Here is a 15,751-nt window from a genome sequence, read left to right as displayed (position 1 = left end):
ACATCAGCTCGAAGAATCTCTGAGCTAGCTGCTCTTTCGGTCCGCAAGGATCTTTGCATGTTCCATTCAGACAGAGTGGTACTTCGCCTTGATCCCACTTTTGTTCCGAAGGTGAATTCACTTTTCCATAGGTCCCAGGAGATTGTCCTCCCGGATTTTTGCCCTAATCCTTCGTGTAGCCAGGAACGACAATGGCATTACTTGGATCTCCGCAGGGCGCTCCGTTACTATATTTCACGGACAGCGGATTTCCGCAAGTCAGAGGCCCTGTTTGTATCCTTCCACCCTTCCTCCAAGGGTCGGAAGGTCTCCTCTTCCACGATAGGCAGGTGGATTAGGGCCTGCATCGCAGGAGCTTACCAAGCGGAGTCATTGCCGGTTCTCAACGAGTAACTGCTCACTCCACACGGAGTGCGTCTACATCTGCTGCCTGGGCCACTCAAGCGTCCATTGAGGATGTCTGTAGAGCGGCCACTTGGTCCTCACCATCACAATTCATTCGTCACTATAAAATAGATAAATTTGCCTCGGCGGAGGCCTCCTTCGGCAGGAGGGTCCTCCAACAGGTGGTACACCAAAGTGTCACTTCCGACCGGTCTGATACCCACCCTCAGGGACTATAAGCTTTGGTAGGTCCCATTCTGTGGATCCTCCATCTCCAGTGCTGGAGAAGGGGCGTTGTCTTACCTGAACGCCTTTTCTTAGCACGGAGATGGAGGATCCACATCCCTCCCTCAATTTCTGGGGGGTCCTAGTGACTAGGATTAGTTTGTGAGCCAGTACGTTCTTGGTCAGTCAATGGCTACGCTCGTGTCAAGACTGGAAAATGGAGCCAGGACGGGGCGTGACAACTTTGGCTGACTTGATCTGATTGGGCAGGAATACAGTCTCCACCCATTCTGTGGATCCTCCATCTCCGTGCTGAGAAAAGGCATTCAGGTAAGACAACGCCCCTTCTCTTCTCTCTTATGTAAGGCCTGCGCCACCGGGAAGATCGAACCGGAAAAGACTCCGGCCCCCGATCAGACACCCGGTCAGGTTACCAGCCCGCTATTCTCGGAACCTGTAGTGACACATCAACAGATTCCTTGTCCTCCCATGTTTCTGAAATCGGTGCGGGATCAATGGGGTTCCCCAGGCACCTTTTCCGCCCTCGGGGGGATTGACCGTAAACTCATAGATACTGTTTCGACCCTGAATGAGGCGTTGGAGGTTCTGGGAGTGGGCAAGTCCCTTACTCCCATCGTTTCAGAATCCAAGATTCCAGGCGACATGTCGGAGGCGCTGAAGGCCGAAGAAAAAAATCAGAGGTTTCCTTCCATAGGACACACCAGGCCTCGGCGTGGACGGTAAGAGCTTCCACATCAAATTCCTTTTTCGCCAGGATCTCTCTAATCTGGCTACGTGAACTTCAGTCCAGAATCTCCCCAGAGGAGGTAAGGGTACACCAGGACGTGACCAAGTTGCAGGCAGCCTTGGAATACATGGCAGACGTGTTCCTCCAAGCGGTTAGGTTCTCTGCCCATGCCATAGCCTCCAACGTTGCCGCACGTAGATTATTCTGGCTTAGGAATTGGTGTGCCGACACCAAGCATAAATGGAGGGTGACCGCGGCCCCCTACCAGAGTGGTCGCCTCTTTGGGGAGGCCCTCACTCTGTACCTGGTGGAAAACAGGGAAAAGAGAAGGGTACTTTACCATCTGTCCAAAAGATCGGGCAGGCGTTTTGCCCCATATAACCGTCGCCCTCCCTTTCGATCGGGATCGGAACCGGTCTCAGGTAATGTATCACGGCCCTTTCCAGCAGGACCGGACAGTTCCTTGGATCCGTCCGGTTACAGAGACAGGCCCAGACAGCAGGTCCCGAACAAACGTCCTTTTCGAGGCAGAGGAGGTTGCCCCTTCCATAGGTCAAGGTGACTTGGGGTCGATCCCTCCCATAGGCGGCAGACTGACTCATTACATTCGCAAATGGGAGGACACCACCACGGACACTTGGGTGCTCACCACCATCAGGGACGGCTTGTCCCTGGAATTCGTGACAACCCCCCTCGACGCTACATCACCTGTCTCCAGTCGCGGAATCCCATAAAAAGGCCTCATGCAGGAAGCCATTCAATATCTCTTAAGCATAGAGGCCATAGAGCGAGTACCATCGGACCAACTGGGGCAGGGGTTTTACTCCATCCTATTCACAGTACCGAAATCTTCAGGGGGATGGAGGGCGATATTGGACCTCAAGGTTCTAAACTCGCATCTGTCGTATCGCAGGTTCAAGATGCAGACACTTCAATCCATCTTGGCCAGTGTACGATAGGGGGACTTCCTGACATCAGTAGACCTTACAGAGGCATACCTTCACATTCCCCATTCATCCGAATCACAGAAAATTCCTCAGGTTCAGGTACTCCAACCATCACTTCCAATACAAGGCTTTCCCGTTTGGCCTATCATCGGCCCCCAGGGTTTTCACCAAGGACCTGGCGGTACTGGCCGCACATCTCAGGTCGGTCCCAATTCGCGTTCAGTGTTACTTGCACAATATCCTGATCCAGTCCTCTGCACCAAACGCACTGACGGACCTGGAGCTAACCATAGGGACGCTTCAAGGTCATGGGTTCTTAATCAATTTTCAAAAGAGCCACTTGATTCCAGCCACTCGTCTATTGCACTTAGGCGCTATAATAGACACAACCCTTTGTCAAGTATTCCTATCGCAGGAGCGCCAAGTCAGCATCCATACTCTGGTCATCAAGGGAACAATGGGTGATCCTAGCCCTACTCTCCCAACTGTTGGGGAAACTAATTTCCTGCATTGCCATAGTTCCTTGGGCCAGACTTCACACACGACAGCTCCAGTGGTTCTTACTTCCCTACCAAAGGCGGGGCATAAGCTTTTTTCCCAGAGGGTAAGAGTTCCAGCACAGATGCTCAGATCCCTTCTCTGGTGGCTCTCCCCAGCTTTGTCCAAGGGGTCCCTTTTCAGAGAGCCCGTTCATGTGACCTTGACCACGGATGCCAGTCTATTCAGCTGGGGGGCACACCTCCAACTTCAATTTGCCCAGGGCCGGTGGTCCCAGCGAGACCTCAGACAAAACATCAACTGGCTGGAACTCATGGCTATACGCCTGGCACTTTGCCACTTCCGCAGAACGATTGCGGGGTGCCACGTGTTGGTCCTGACGGACAATATGGTGGCAAAGGCCCATGTCAACCGGCAGGGCGGTACTCGATCACGGGCCCTGATGTCTGAGGCCCGGTTACTGGGATCATGGGTGGAGCGGAATCTTCTTTCCCTGAAGGCGGAGCACATTTCAGGGGAAGCGAACTGGCAAGCGGATCATCTGAGTCGCTCTACAGTAGACCATTCAGTATGGAGTCTGCATCCACGCAGATGGAGAGATCGCGCAGCAGTTCGGTCAACTAAGTGTCGACCTATTCGCCTCCTCGGTGAACGCTCAGATCCCACGGTTCTTCTCCCGTTTCCCCTCCCAGGGGTCGGAGGGAGTAGACGCTCTCCGCAGCCCTTGGCCTGGGGGACTGCTATACGCCTTCCCACCGTTTCCCCTGATTCTGGCGGTCATCAGAAAACTATTACAGGAACAAGTGGAGCTGATATTTGTGGCCCCACACTGGCCGGGCGACCATGGTTCGCGGATCTCATGAGCCTCGCCGTAGCTCCTCCGTGGAGGATTCCTCCAGAACGGATAATCCTGCTACAGGGGGTCATACGACACCCAGACCCGCAGTGGCTCCAGTTGACCGCCTGGCATCTGAACGCCAGTTCCTGACACGGGGTTCATACTCCTCAAGAGTGATCTCAATGATCCAGGCCTCTCGGTGGCCAGCGACAAATCGGATCTATGATGCCACCTGGCGGAACTTCTGTCACTGGTGTGACCAAAATAGTTTGTCCATTTCTTCTGTTACTATTCCGAGGATACTCGAATATCTCTTGGAAGGCGTGGATAAGGGCCTAGCACCCAACACTATCCGTAGGCAGGTGGCGGCTCTCTCCACGGTTTTCACCTGTGCCAACTCTGTGCCGTTGTCTCAATACCCAGGGTTCGATCCTTTATCAAGGGGGTTACAAACAGTAAGCCTCCTGTAGTCCATCGTTACCCCACTTGGGAGTTACCACGGGTTCTTCAGGCTCTTACAGGAACCCCTTTTGAACCCATCAGATCTTGCACTCTGCGATTCTTGTCTCTTAAAGTGGCCTTAATAGCAGTGACATCTCGGAATTAGCAGCTCTTTCCGTGAGGGAAGACCTATGCACCTTTCATCAGGACAGAATGGTCCTACGGTTGGACCCCTCGTTCATTCCTAAAGTTAACACCTTATTCCATAGGGCACAGGAGGTTGTATTACCGGACTTTTGTCCTAACCCATCACACGACTTAGAGAGGCAATGGCATGCTCTAAATGTACACAGGGCCCTGCGATATTACATTAAATGGACAGCTGCCTTTCGTAGATCGGAGGCGCTCTTTGTATCTTTCCATCCGGCTTCTAAATGTCAGAAGGTCTCTTCCTCTACCATTGCCAGGTGGATCAAGGCCTGCATCGCGGAGTTGTATCAGGTACGCTCCCTGCCATTTCCAAGCCGTCTGACAGCACACTCCACACGCAGGGCCTCTACATCAGCTGCGTGGCATACTCAGGCTTCTATCGTTGACATTTGTAGGGCAGCGACATGGTCTTCGCCTTCCCCCTTTATCCGTCATTACAGGCTTGATAAATTTGCCTCTGCAGAGGCCTCCTTTGGCCGCCATGTTTTACAACAGGTGATTCAGTCAGTGTCAACACTTGACCAGCCTGTTTCCCACCCGTATGGTCACATGGGCTTTGGTATGTCCCATTCGTGGATTCTCCATTCTTTTCCATGCTGGAGAAGGGGAGTTGTCTTACCTGAACGCCTTTTTTCAGCATGAAGAATGGAGAATCCACCCCCTCCCCTTTTTGAAATTCACAGTCGTGTCAGTAGCTGGGAGCCAACACGTCACACAGTTTTTAGCTTCGCCCTTTTCAAAACTGGGGCAAGGTCCAATCCAGCAGGGGTGTGTCAACTTGATTGATTTGGTCTGATTGGGCTAGAGGACTTCTTTAACCCATTCGTGGATTCTCCACTCTTCATGCTGAGAAAAGGCGTTCAGGTAAGACAACGCCTCTTTCACTTTATAGTATAATGTAATATACTAATTATAATATAATACAGTATATATAATAAATATGTAATAAATATTAATAAAATAAATTCAAACAATTGCACACTTACTGCTCAAATATAGGCATAATCACACAAACCTGAATGAATATAGATATATTTATAACCTTGTTAAGCGGTAAATTATTCAAGCAATAATTTACAAAAATCAGTTACTGCCTATCAGACATTGAATAAAGAAAAGAAGGAACAAAAATGTCACATTTCATCGCAAAATAAAAGACTTAAAATTAATATATATCACACATCCTAAAATCTGAAAACTCTTTTCATGTGTACTTCCTAGGACTTTTTTCATACATTATATGGCAACAAATTCTCCAAGTTTATTGTTCATCCAGATATATTAGTAATTCCTTACATCTGGGGTCCCCAACATGGAGCTGTGGGCCGTACTGGGGCTGCCAGGGTTTCCCTTGACAGCTTCCAGATTTTATGTCTCACTTGATTTCATTTTATTCTTAAACATAAATTTAATTTGAAATAAAGTGACTATGGTTGTAAACAAGAGCTTGGGGGTTTTATTACATTTAAATTAACCTATATTCTTTGTTATAGCTACATTCAGATCAGTTTAAATTAGTCAAACAATAATTAGAAATAAAGATGCTCTTTTGTACTGACTCCGTTAGCTCATTGGTCCTCTGCACCAATCTTTTGCAATTTATGTGTTCCAAATATTCTGGACTACCATTCTCATAATCTTTGGAGATTGCCCATATGACTGATCATTGCAATTGCTATTCAAAGCATTTTAAGAATATCAATTTGGTAATTGCACATCTTTGTGGATTTTGCAAAGTTTAAGGTAGATAACCTTAGTGGAGATTGAATAGGGGTCTCTTGCATTAACATACTGCCTTTTTCTGAATATTAGCTGTCATATAAACTATATATTTAGCCAAATTTTCCCAAGATTAGATGCAACTCAAATTCTGGTTTTCAAAACAATTAAATGTAGAGAATTGTGATTTATCCCAACTCTTAATTAAAATTGGCTCAGTATAGTTTTTTGACCAATTAATTAGAATACATTATAATTTTATGAATTTGTACCTAAGAGAACTTTTTTATGAAACAGTGGGAAAGGAATAGAAAGAGGCTTATATAAAGTAATCTTATTGTGATTTTGTGTTATTTTCTACTTAGAAATAGGAAAGTTCCTGATGTTTTTAATAATAACTCAGTTTATTTTTTGTCATATTTAAGAACTTCATATCTCCTTCATAGGATGGCGTGGTGGCTCAGTAGTTAAGACGTTGAGCTTGTCAACTGGAAAGCTGGCAGTCCAGGTTTAAGACCCAAGTGCCATGTGATGGGGTGAACTCCTGTCCCAGCTTCTGCCAGCCTAGGAGTTCGAAAACATGCACATGCGAATAGATAAATAGTACCACTTCTTGGAAGAGTAATAGTGCTCTATGACATGCTGGCCACATAATCTCGTACATGTCTTCAGACAGTGCTGGCTCAATGGCCTTGAAATAGAGATGAGCACCTTTGTAGAGAGACTTACATTTGAAATAGGATTGAAGTAAAAATGTTTATAGGGCAACAGGGTCTAATCCCAATTAAATTTAATTTGGTAGTTTTCAGATTATGAATCCTAGTCATGGAATACATTTTTGTGTACAAATTCTAACAGAAACTAAAATTATCACAAATCTTTCTGATCATAACTCATGCACATTTTAAAAACATTTTAGGCTGAAGAAGTAGACCTTTTTTTTACAAGATGTTTCAAAATCACTTTGTTAAATTAAATGCCCTTGGATGTTGCCTCATTAACTCATTAAAAAACATGCTAGATCTTGAGCAATGTAGCAAGCAATTTGGCCCCTAATTTGGGCAAAGTAGCAAGCAATATAGTCCTATTTCTGTGTTGTCAAACTTTGATTCACAATTTGCTGGACCTAGGCCAATATTTAATACCATGCATTCTAATTTTAACCTTTTATTGCACAATATTGATTTAAAGAATGATTAGTAAATAAAATGTGGCAACCATATGGATTAATCATGACAGTTTTTGAGGAAAGTATTTAAATATTTACAACTGATGCTTTGGAATAAAAGAAAATAACAGCAGAACATGTTCATCATGAAACAAATCCATCGTAATTTATTTTTCGCCATGGGTTAGCATAAGACCCTTGATAAACATTTCAGCTTAGGAAATGCATTAATACAAAATTTATGTAACTATATTGAAGTAACCCAATAGTAGATTTTATTCTAGTTTACAATATAGAGAATGTTCCTATATTTACCATGTCCCTGGTGAGTGAAATGTGAATCTGAAGTGGAGTGAGTAACTAGAAGAACTTTTTAGAGTGGGAAGACTCAGATTCAAATTCTCTGCTGTGAATCTTGTTGTAGTTCTTAATACAATCATTGCAGATAGAAATTGTTGTGCATATGTATATGTATATGTGTGTGTGTGTGTGTATATATATATATATATATATATATATATATATATATATATATATATATGTCTTTGATAATTTTGAATATATATGTGTGTGTGTTTGTGTGTGTGTGTGTGTATTGATAGATTGGTGGGGTGGGAGTTGTGGGTAGGTAGGTAAATAAGTAGGTAGGTAGTGCAGTGTCTAGCACAGTGGTGGCGAACCTATGGCATGGGTGCCAGAGGCGGCACTCAGAGCCCTCTCTGTGGGCATGCGTGCCATTGCCCCAGTCCTAGGCCTTCAGCTGGGTTTTATAAAACCTTTTCACTTTAGGCCTCCGCTGCCATGTGCAAAAAAAAAAAAAAAGGTTCAGTCAATCAGTCAATTTCAATTTCTCGGGGAAAAAAATCTTGCAAAGTTGGAATTGATTGATTGAACTTTTTAGTCCCACCCAGTCTGCCGTTACCACTGCAGCCACGCCCACCCAATGGGCCACACCCACCTGGCACCCGACGATGCATAAGTCGTTTTGGGTTGCAGTTTGGGCACTCGGTCTCTAAAAGGTTCGCCATCACTGGTCTAGCACAATGGAGACACTGAAAGTCTATTGTAATAACTATGGGTGTTATTCTATGGTGCCACTTACAGTTTTCAGCAGTTTTTCATGGTGCCTGTTTTCAAAGCCAGTGGAGGCGTTTTAGCACAGGGCCTACTAGCAGGTCTGTTATCAGACCCAGCTAGTAAATCCTTGGCTGTATGTCATAGTGGTGTAGGATTTTCTTCATAGTATCTTTGTAGAGCTTGTGTCTTCCCAGTCTCCAGTATAACATAGTATGCCAGTATACCATACCATTGGTGAGGCATGCAGTGGTCATCCATTCTGATGATGTGTTCATGCAGTAAATCTAGGCTTTGGTAATCAGGACCCAATACTGGTGGACTTCGTGCAGTCCAAGATTTCCAGTTGAAAACTGGGTCTTGTCAAAGAATGCCAGGAATGGAGCAGAAAACACACATGTGAAATTTCTCCAGTTGTTTGATGTGTTATACTGGTATATAGTCCAGGACTCACATTCATATAGGAATGAAGGGATAACCACAGGTTTGTAGACTTTCAGCTTTATGGGGATATGGACATTGTGTTGACTGAGCAGTCTAGTATGCAGTTGCTTCAGAGCCTGTCTGGCTTTGCTGATCCTTGAGTCAGTTTCTTTGTCCAAGACCCAAGATGATACTTCTCAGGTATTGAACTGTTTATCTTTGTCAGCTGGGTTGGTTTTACAGATATTTGGCATGGGCTAGTAAAGTACTTCAGTCTTGTTCAGGATGATAGTAAATCTGAAAAGGATAGCAATGTCTGAGAATTCATTCAGCATCAACCGTAATCACTGTCGTGTGCCAAGAAGGGATCCTTGAATTACTGTATGGAGTCACTTTGTCCATTCAAGTGTTGTAGGTCACAGAGAAAATAGTTTAGTTGGAATCTGTTGTACACTCTCCAGTCCCTGTACAGCATATGACAACATGTAATTGAAGAACAGATTGAACAGGACCGGTGTTAGGACACAACTTCACTTCAGTTCACTGGAAATACCAAATGCAATTGATGTATTACTGTAAAGAACCTGCCCTGTCATTCCATCATGGAGTAGGTGAATCAACTTCACAAATTTCTTTAGTCATCCAGAAGATCTCAGGATGGTCCAGAGAGCCTTCTTGTTTACAGTGTCAAATGCCTTTGTCAGGTCAATGAAGATAGAGTAAAGAGATTTATTCTGCTCAATGGCAAATCTCATGTCTGCTATAGTCTGTTCTGGCAGAAAACCTCACTGCACCTCTGGGAGATTCCTTTTCAAAACAATGACAGGACTGTTCAGGAGAATCTGAGCAAAACTCTTGCGGTGAGGTACTCCTGTAGTTCCCACAGTCTAATTTGCTTCCCTTATTTTCTAGAACAGCCACAACGAGAGCATTGCAGACGTCATCAAACATATTTTCTGTGAGCCTAGTGTCTTCCAAGATTTCTTGGAATGCCTGTAAGGCATTTGGGACTGGTGTTTTATAGATTTTGGCAGGAATGCCATCCTGTCCTGTGGCTTTTTAAAAGTTCATCTGCATGATTGCTTTCTAAATCTGATGAGGAGAAGCAGATCTAGAGTAAGACTGGCAACTGAGGAACCTGTTGGAAGATGGCCTATTGAGTAAGTTAAAGAAATGTAGAGGGGTTTATCAATCCTTCCTGATCTTTGATCAGATTTGGCCTATGAGATGACAGTATGGGGGAGTGTCCTAATGTAGAATGATCACAAAATGCCTTCATGGTCATGGTGCTGAAGAACTCTGGTGGCATGCATATCTGCTTAACATTTCACCTGTTCACCCTTTTTGTGCCACCACTTGTCCTCTATATCTTGCAGTCCTCCTTGTACTTCGGATTGCACGTGTTTAAACTTGTCTTTCTTTGAGGTTTATAATGAGTCATTCAGCCAGTCTACATAGGCTTTGTTATGGGCATGGAAAGGCCTTGGTGTGTCCAGATTTTCAGTCTTGAGTACAGTTGTTGCAGTCTCTGTGTAATGACATTTATGAATTGTGTCAAATTTTCATAACAATTTCTTACAAGTGATAAATTGCCAGAAAGCTTTTTATTAAGTACATTTTGAAAATGTTGGACTTGGCCTGGGTCTTGCAGTCTGCCGATGTTGAATGACGTTCTGACAGTTCTTGGTTACTTGTGTAAAGAACCTGAGTACAGGTTGAGGACCAACTAGATTAGTCTGTGATCTGTCTAGCACTCAGCATGGCCCAGGTAATGGTAACATCTTTATGGTCATAGTGACATACTCTGATATAGTCAAATAAGTGTCAGTGTTCAGACTTAGGATGTATCCAGGTTGTTTGGTACTTTTTTTGCAAACCTGAACATAGTGTTAGTGATGCAAAGGTTGTGCTCAGTGCCCTTGTCCAGAAGGAGCAAGCCATTACTGTTTGATTTTCCCAGTGCATGCCTTGCAAAGATTTCATCCCAGTTGTCACTTTCTGTTCCTACCCTGGCCTTGATGTTGTCCAGAGTGACAAATTTGTCCTGGTGAGTTTGAATAATCTGCTCTAGATGCCCATATAAATCTCTTTGTCTTTGTCTGGATTTGAGAGAGTTGGTATATAAGCACTATAGTAGTGATATAGTAGGATTTGTTGAGAGAAAAGAAAACTTCATAGTACGTTCGTTTATTCCAGTGAGTTGTGATGGCTTCCTCTGATGACGGCTCAGATGAGGAGGAAGAGCTGATTCTGGGGACTTTGGAGGAGAGTGTGGAGGAGTGTCAGGAAGATGCCAAGGTCTCCGAGCAGGGAATGGATGGAGAAGGAACGCAGCTGCAACCAGTCAGCAAGAATGAGGAGTAGTTGCCTCCTCCACTATATCCCAGGGCATGCAGGGCTGAACTGAAGCAAGTGCAGTGGAGGTCAGCGAGGCTATTTGTGAGGAGGCATTCTCACCCCTCCTAATGAGTTACATCAGTGTGAATCTATGTAGCCCAATGGGTGGAGCAGCATGATGCTGGAAACAATCGTTCGATTTCCTGCTCTGTATGTGTTCTGGCTTTGTGAATGCCTGCCTTTATTTCTTGACCCTGAGCTTGGACTTAGGATTCATGAGTGGATTCTGAATTTGTACCTTTAGATCTGTGCCTGGATTCAGATTTTGAATTTGGTTGGTTGACTTTGTGCTGGACTTGTAGTCTTTGCTTTATAAAACTTGGGGGGAGGCTGTTTGCAGGCAAACCTATTATAAAAAGGACTTGGGGGAATGATATTAGAGGTTTGTAGAGTTTTTAAAAAAGCCCTTAAAATCTTTGTTTGTGCACATGTGATTTGGAACAGGACATAAGTAGAGAGGTACAAGTACAGATTGGGCAAGACCTGGCTTAAAAACAGCAACTGAGAGGGACCTTGGAGTCCTAGTGGAGAGCTGAGCAACAGGTGGGGACCAAAGATGAATGAGCACCCTAAAAAGGACACAGTATGCCACCTCTCCTGAGGTACAACCCTTGGACAACCTCCCCCCAGTTGTCTACACCAACAGTCCCCAACCTTTCCAGCTTGGTGGTCCGGTTAGGGGGTAGAGGAATGGTTCTGCGCGAATGACAGGCCACAAGCGCATGTGTGCGCAGCTCCATTTGTGCGAAATGCAGGCACATGTGCCCACCTCTCATACAAATGGAGCTGCCACTCACACAAGTGGAGTTGTTTCTGCACACTTGCCTGCTGCTTGCACGGCCCAGTTCCCAAAGTCTACGTGAATACCTAATTCGATAATTATTTAATTATTTTAAAACAATTAATTCCATTATTTCTTACAGGGAAAAAACAAAACTGTAATTTTAAAAAGAAATGTTAAAACCTGTCCAATTCTTCCTTAACTGTCAATCTGTAGATAGCATTAGAGGCTAATACAATTGAAAAGTATTAAGTATAACATAGTGGTAATATAAGGATAGCTAAATAATATGAGTTTATGTCTTCACTCTTTTTTAATTCATAACTCACCATTGACTGTGACATGATAGCGTTTCTAAATTATTGTTGCTGGCTTGTTTAATTTAGCAATTTTTAGAAGATTTTCTGTCAACAATGCCTCAAAGTTCTTTTGAAGGGTTTTATCTGTCGGAACCATGACATTTTTAGTGTTAAGATTTCTAATTCAGAATGAAAGCAACTAACAAATATTAAAAAATTATTGTTGTGTGCTCCTTTAAATATAACATACAAAATTTAGAATAATGATTTAGTACAACTGATTTAGTAAGAATTTGATTTTTGCTTTATTATTCTGCATAATGTCTACATCTTACAGCACAATAGCTGCAAGCCAAGGATGTGGCATCTGAAAACCTTTGGGTAGGGACCTTGACACCCTTCCAAAAATTTGCACTGAAAATTTGTAATGTGATGAAAGAGGGCATTTGTTAAATTTTGGGGGATCAGTTATATTTAATTTTATTTTAATCACAGTAACATGTAAATACAATTAGATTATTTTATTTTGTTTTCTTTAGCATGACACTGCCTACTTTCTGAAGAGCTCTCATCCAGCATGCCCTTCAGGGCCATATGTAACAGGAATGGCTAACCTGACATTTCAGGGCATATAGCCTCTACAGTTCCATTTTCATGATCTGTGTAACTCTCAATTTGCTCCAAATTGGTAGTTTTGTGGGTCATCACTCTGAGAAGGAATGCCTGCTATAGTTCAGAAAGTCATTGACTTACAACCATTCATTTAGTGACTTCTCAAAGTTACAATGGCATTGAAAAAAAGTGACTTATGTCTGTTTTTCACACTTAGGACCATTGCAGCTTCCCCACAGTCAGGTGATCAAAATTCAGAGGCTTGGCAACTGACTCATATTTATGACGGTTGCAGTGTCCTGGGTCACGTTATTACTTTTTGCGACCTTCTGACAAGCAAAGTCAATGGGATTTCACTTAGCAACAGTGTTACTAACTTAATAATTACAGTGATTCACTTAACAACCGTGGCAAGAAAGGTCGTAAAATGGGGCAAAATTAACTTAACAAATGTTTTGCTTAGCAACAGAAATTTTGGACTCAATTGTGGTCATAAGTTGAGGACTACTTGTATATATCCTAAATAACATTTAAAAAAAAACAAAAACCCTCCAATCTCCTAGCAGGAAAAAGAAAAAAAATAGGAAATATTTATTATCTTACACAGGATTCTGGGTGATTTATAGTCAGATCAAATAATAAAATCTGAAGAGAAGCCAGAATAGAAATAAAATAATTAAAAACACATTCAAAGCCCTTAGCGTATCCATGTATGGCCTACATGCCATAGAACCCTGGGGGAGGAGGGTTTGCCTCATTCTATCTACTGAAACTTTGTCTTCAAAGTAAATGTGGGCCCTGTCCATCAAAAGACTGCTTATTACCATCAGTTTGCAAACTATATTTGTGGATATTTTATATTTATGTTGAATCTGAAGGAATTAGCTTTTTAAACATTGTTTTGTGTGATTCTGAAAATTACTGTCTATGTTAGATTGAAGATAAAGAAAAGAACTTTGTTGTGATAACTTACATGACTGAACATATTAAACAATATAAACATATTAAATAAATAATATATTAAATAATATGTCAGGGATAGACTTAAGATAGGAAAGTTCCATTGCTAGTTGAAGGTTTGGATAGAAAAGATTTCTGAATCCAGGCTGTTTAATGATATAGAAATAACAAAATCTCTTCTCCTTTATATTCATAAGGATTAGGAAAAATGGATTTCTTTTAATGAAAAAAATTATGAAACTGTACAAAAATTAAGAATTAAATACTTACAGAAGAAAAAAAAATCTAGAATAAATTTCCAGAGATTAGATGTTATCTTATTTAGGACATTTGATGCTTCTGAATTACTGTTTTGCAACTGGGCCAACTAGAAGTTTCCAATAAACCACAGTCTGGTTTTTTTTCTTCTGTCCATGATCTATTTCTACAGTTCACTGCTACAAGCTAATTAATCTGGAGTAAAATATAACAGCTTTCATAAAACTGGAAATTAACTGGATTTAAGCTAAACCCACTACTGTAGTGAAATTTGTCATCTGAATTCTGTTTGACAAACAATGCATTGTACTCTTATGTATGATTGCAGCCCAAAGATACTGTGGTTAGTTTCCCTGTTATTTATTTCTTATTTTATATACAACTTAATGTAACTTCTACACAAATGATACAATACAATGCTGCCTGCTGTGAGACACTAAATATTTTCCTTCTGAATATGCTCACAGTGCTTTTACAACATAATTTCATGCATCCCATTCTAATTAAAAGTAGAACAGTGCCATTTTATTAAAACCCGGTGGGGGGAAGACTCAAAAGTGTCATTTAAGTTTCTAAAAAGTAAAGTGCTCAGTGTTGAACAGAAAAGAGTGGTTGTTGGAGTGTATAATTGAAGGGATGCTTCTCAGAGAGATGGTTGTGTTTGGAGGTTACTTACTGCCTTTGAAGAAAGTTTAAAAATGTTTGTCTTAATTAATGAGAGATGATATGAACCTTGCGCCAACCCTTTTAAAATAAGTGTATTTATTAACTCCCAGTTGGTTTCAAATACCATTCAAAGAACTTGTTTTAATCTTTAAATAACCTGAATCTGCACCACCCTTAAAGTTTATGAGCTCCCCTTTGTCTTGAAGGCCTGGATACGAGTTCTTACTCAGCCTTATTTATTGTTTAAAAAGAATCTGGAAATAAAGTTGGGAACATAAAAATGCAGCTACTTTTTTTTTTAACATTCTCTTTGCCTGTAGGAGGAGGGTGGTATTTGTTTTTTGGCAGGTGAGTATTGACAGTGACAATATTGCCACATCTGTTTGTTTTCATTCTTTAAGCTAATTATTGTGCAATACTATGTTTTTGTGTAGGTACTTCATAGTTTTTAGATTATGGATAATTATACTACAAAGGGTTTTTTCATGTCTGGATAACATTGTGTCTCTGTGCCTCATAAAGGTTTCTAATTTGCTTGTAGCAGCAATTTATTGTTCATAGACCTTGAAAGTCCTATTCTCTGTGTTTTTTTAACATTCATACATTTTTACCAGCATACTGTTCACCTAGAAGGCAGTTAAATATTGTATTAGGCAAATTTGTCAGGATTCAAATGCAAGTAAGGAGAAAAAAGAAAATACTATTGCATTAATACAACTTCCAGATGCATTCTGTTCTGGAAAATGCCTTCTCAAGTGGCCCATATTTATGACAGTTGCAATGTCCTTCTAAACTGGGTGACAAAAAAATAAAAATTGGAGATCAAGAATAGTAACTGATTTCTTAAAATGATAACTATCTTACCTCAACCACTGCTATAGATGAGTGCTTAAGTGAACTAGCCCACCTACTCAGTTATTGTAGCTTTTGGGTTAAAACCTTGAAAAACAAAGTTATTCTGTTCATAATTATTTCATCATCATTCAACCAATTTGGTGTCTACTTCTGAAAATACTGTTTCTACAATATTGTATATATTATGTATATGCATCTCTCTCTCTCTCTCTCTCTCTCTCTCTCTCTCTCTCTCTCTCTCTCTCTCT

General features: G+C 41.9%; 1 protein-coding gene across 1 annotated transcript in view; it reads left to right on the top strand.

The window, feature by feature from the left end:
* Positions 1 to 15,751, top strand: part of KAT2B (lysine acetyltransferase 2B) — an 83,424-nt gene that overhangs the window by 12,945 nt on the left and 54,728 nt on the right. The window lies entirely within an intron of this gene.

The sequence above is a fragment of the Protobothrops mucrosquamatus genome, unplaced genomic scaffold (assembly GCF_001527695.2).
Source record: "Protobothrops mucrosquamatus isolate PMUCROS unplaced genomic scaffold, P.Mucros_1.0 scaffold18, whole genome shotgun sequence".
Taxonomy (NCBI): Eukaryota; Metazoa; Chordata; class Lepidosauria; order Squamata; family Viperidae; genus Protobothrops; species Protobothrops mucrosquamatus.
The sequence above is the reverse complement of the archived record's forward strand: the minus strand, read 5'-3'. Positions and strand labels throughout refer to the sequence as shown.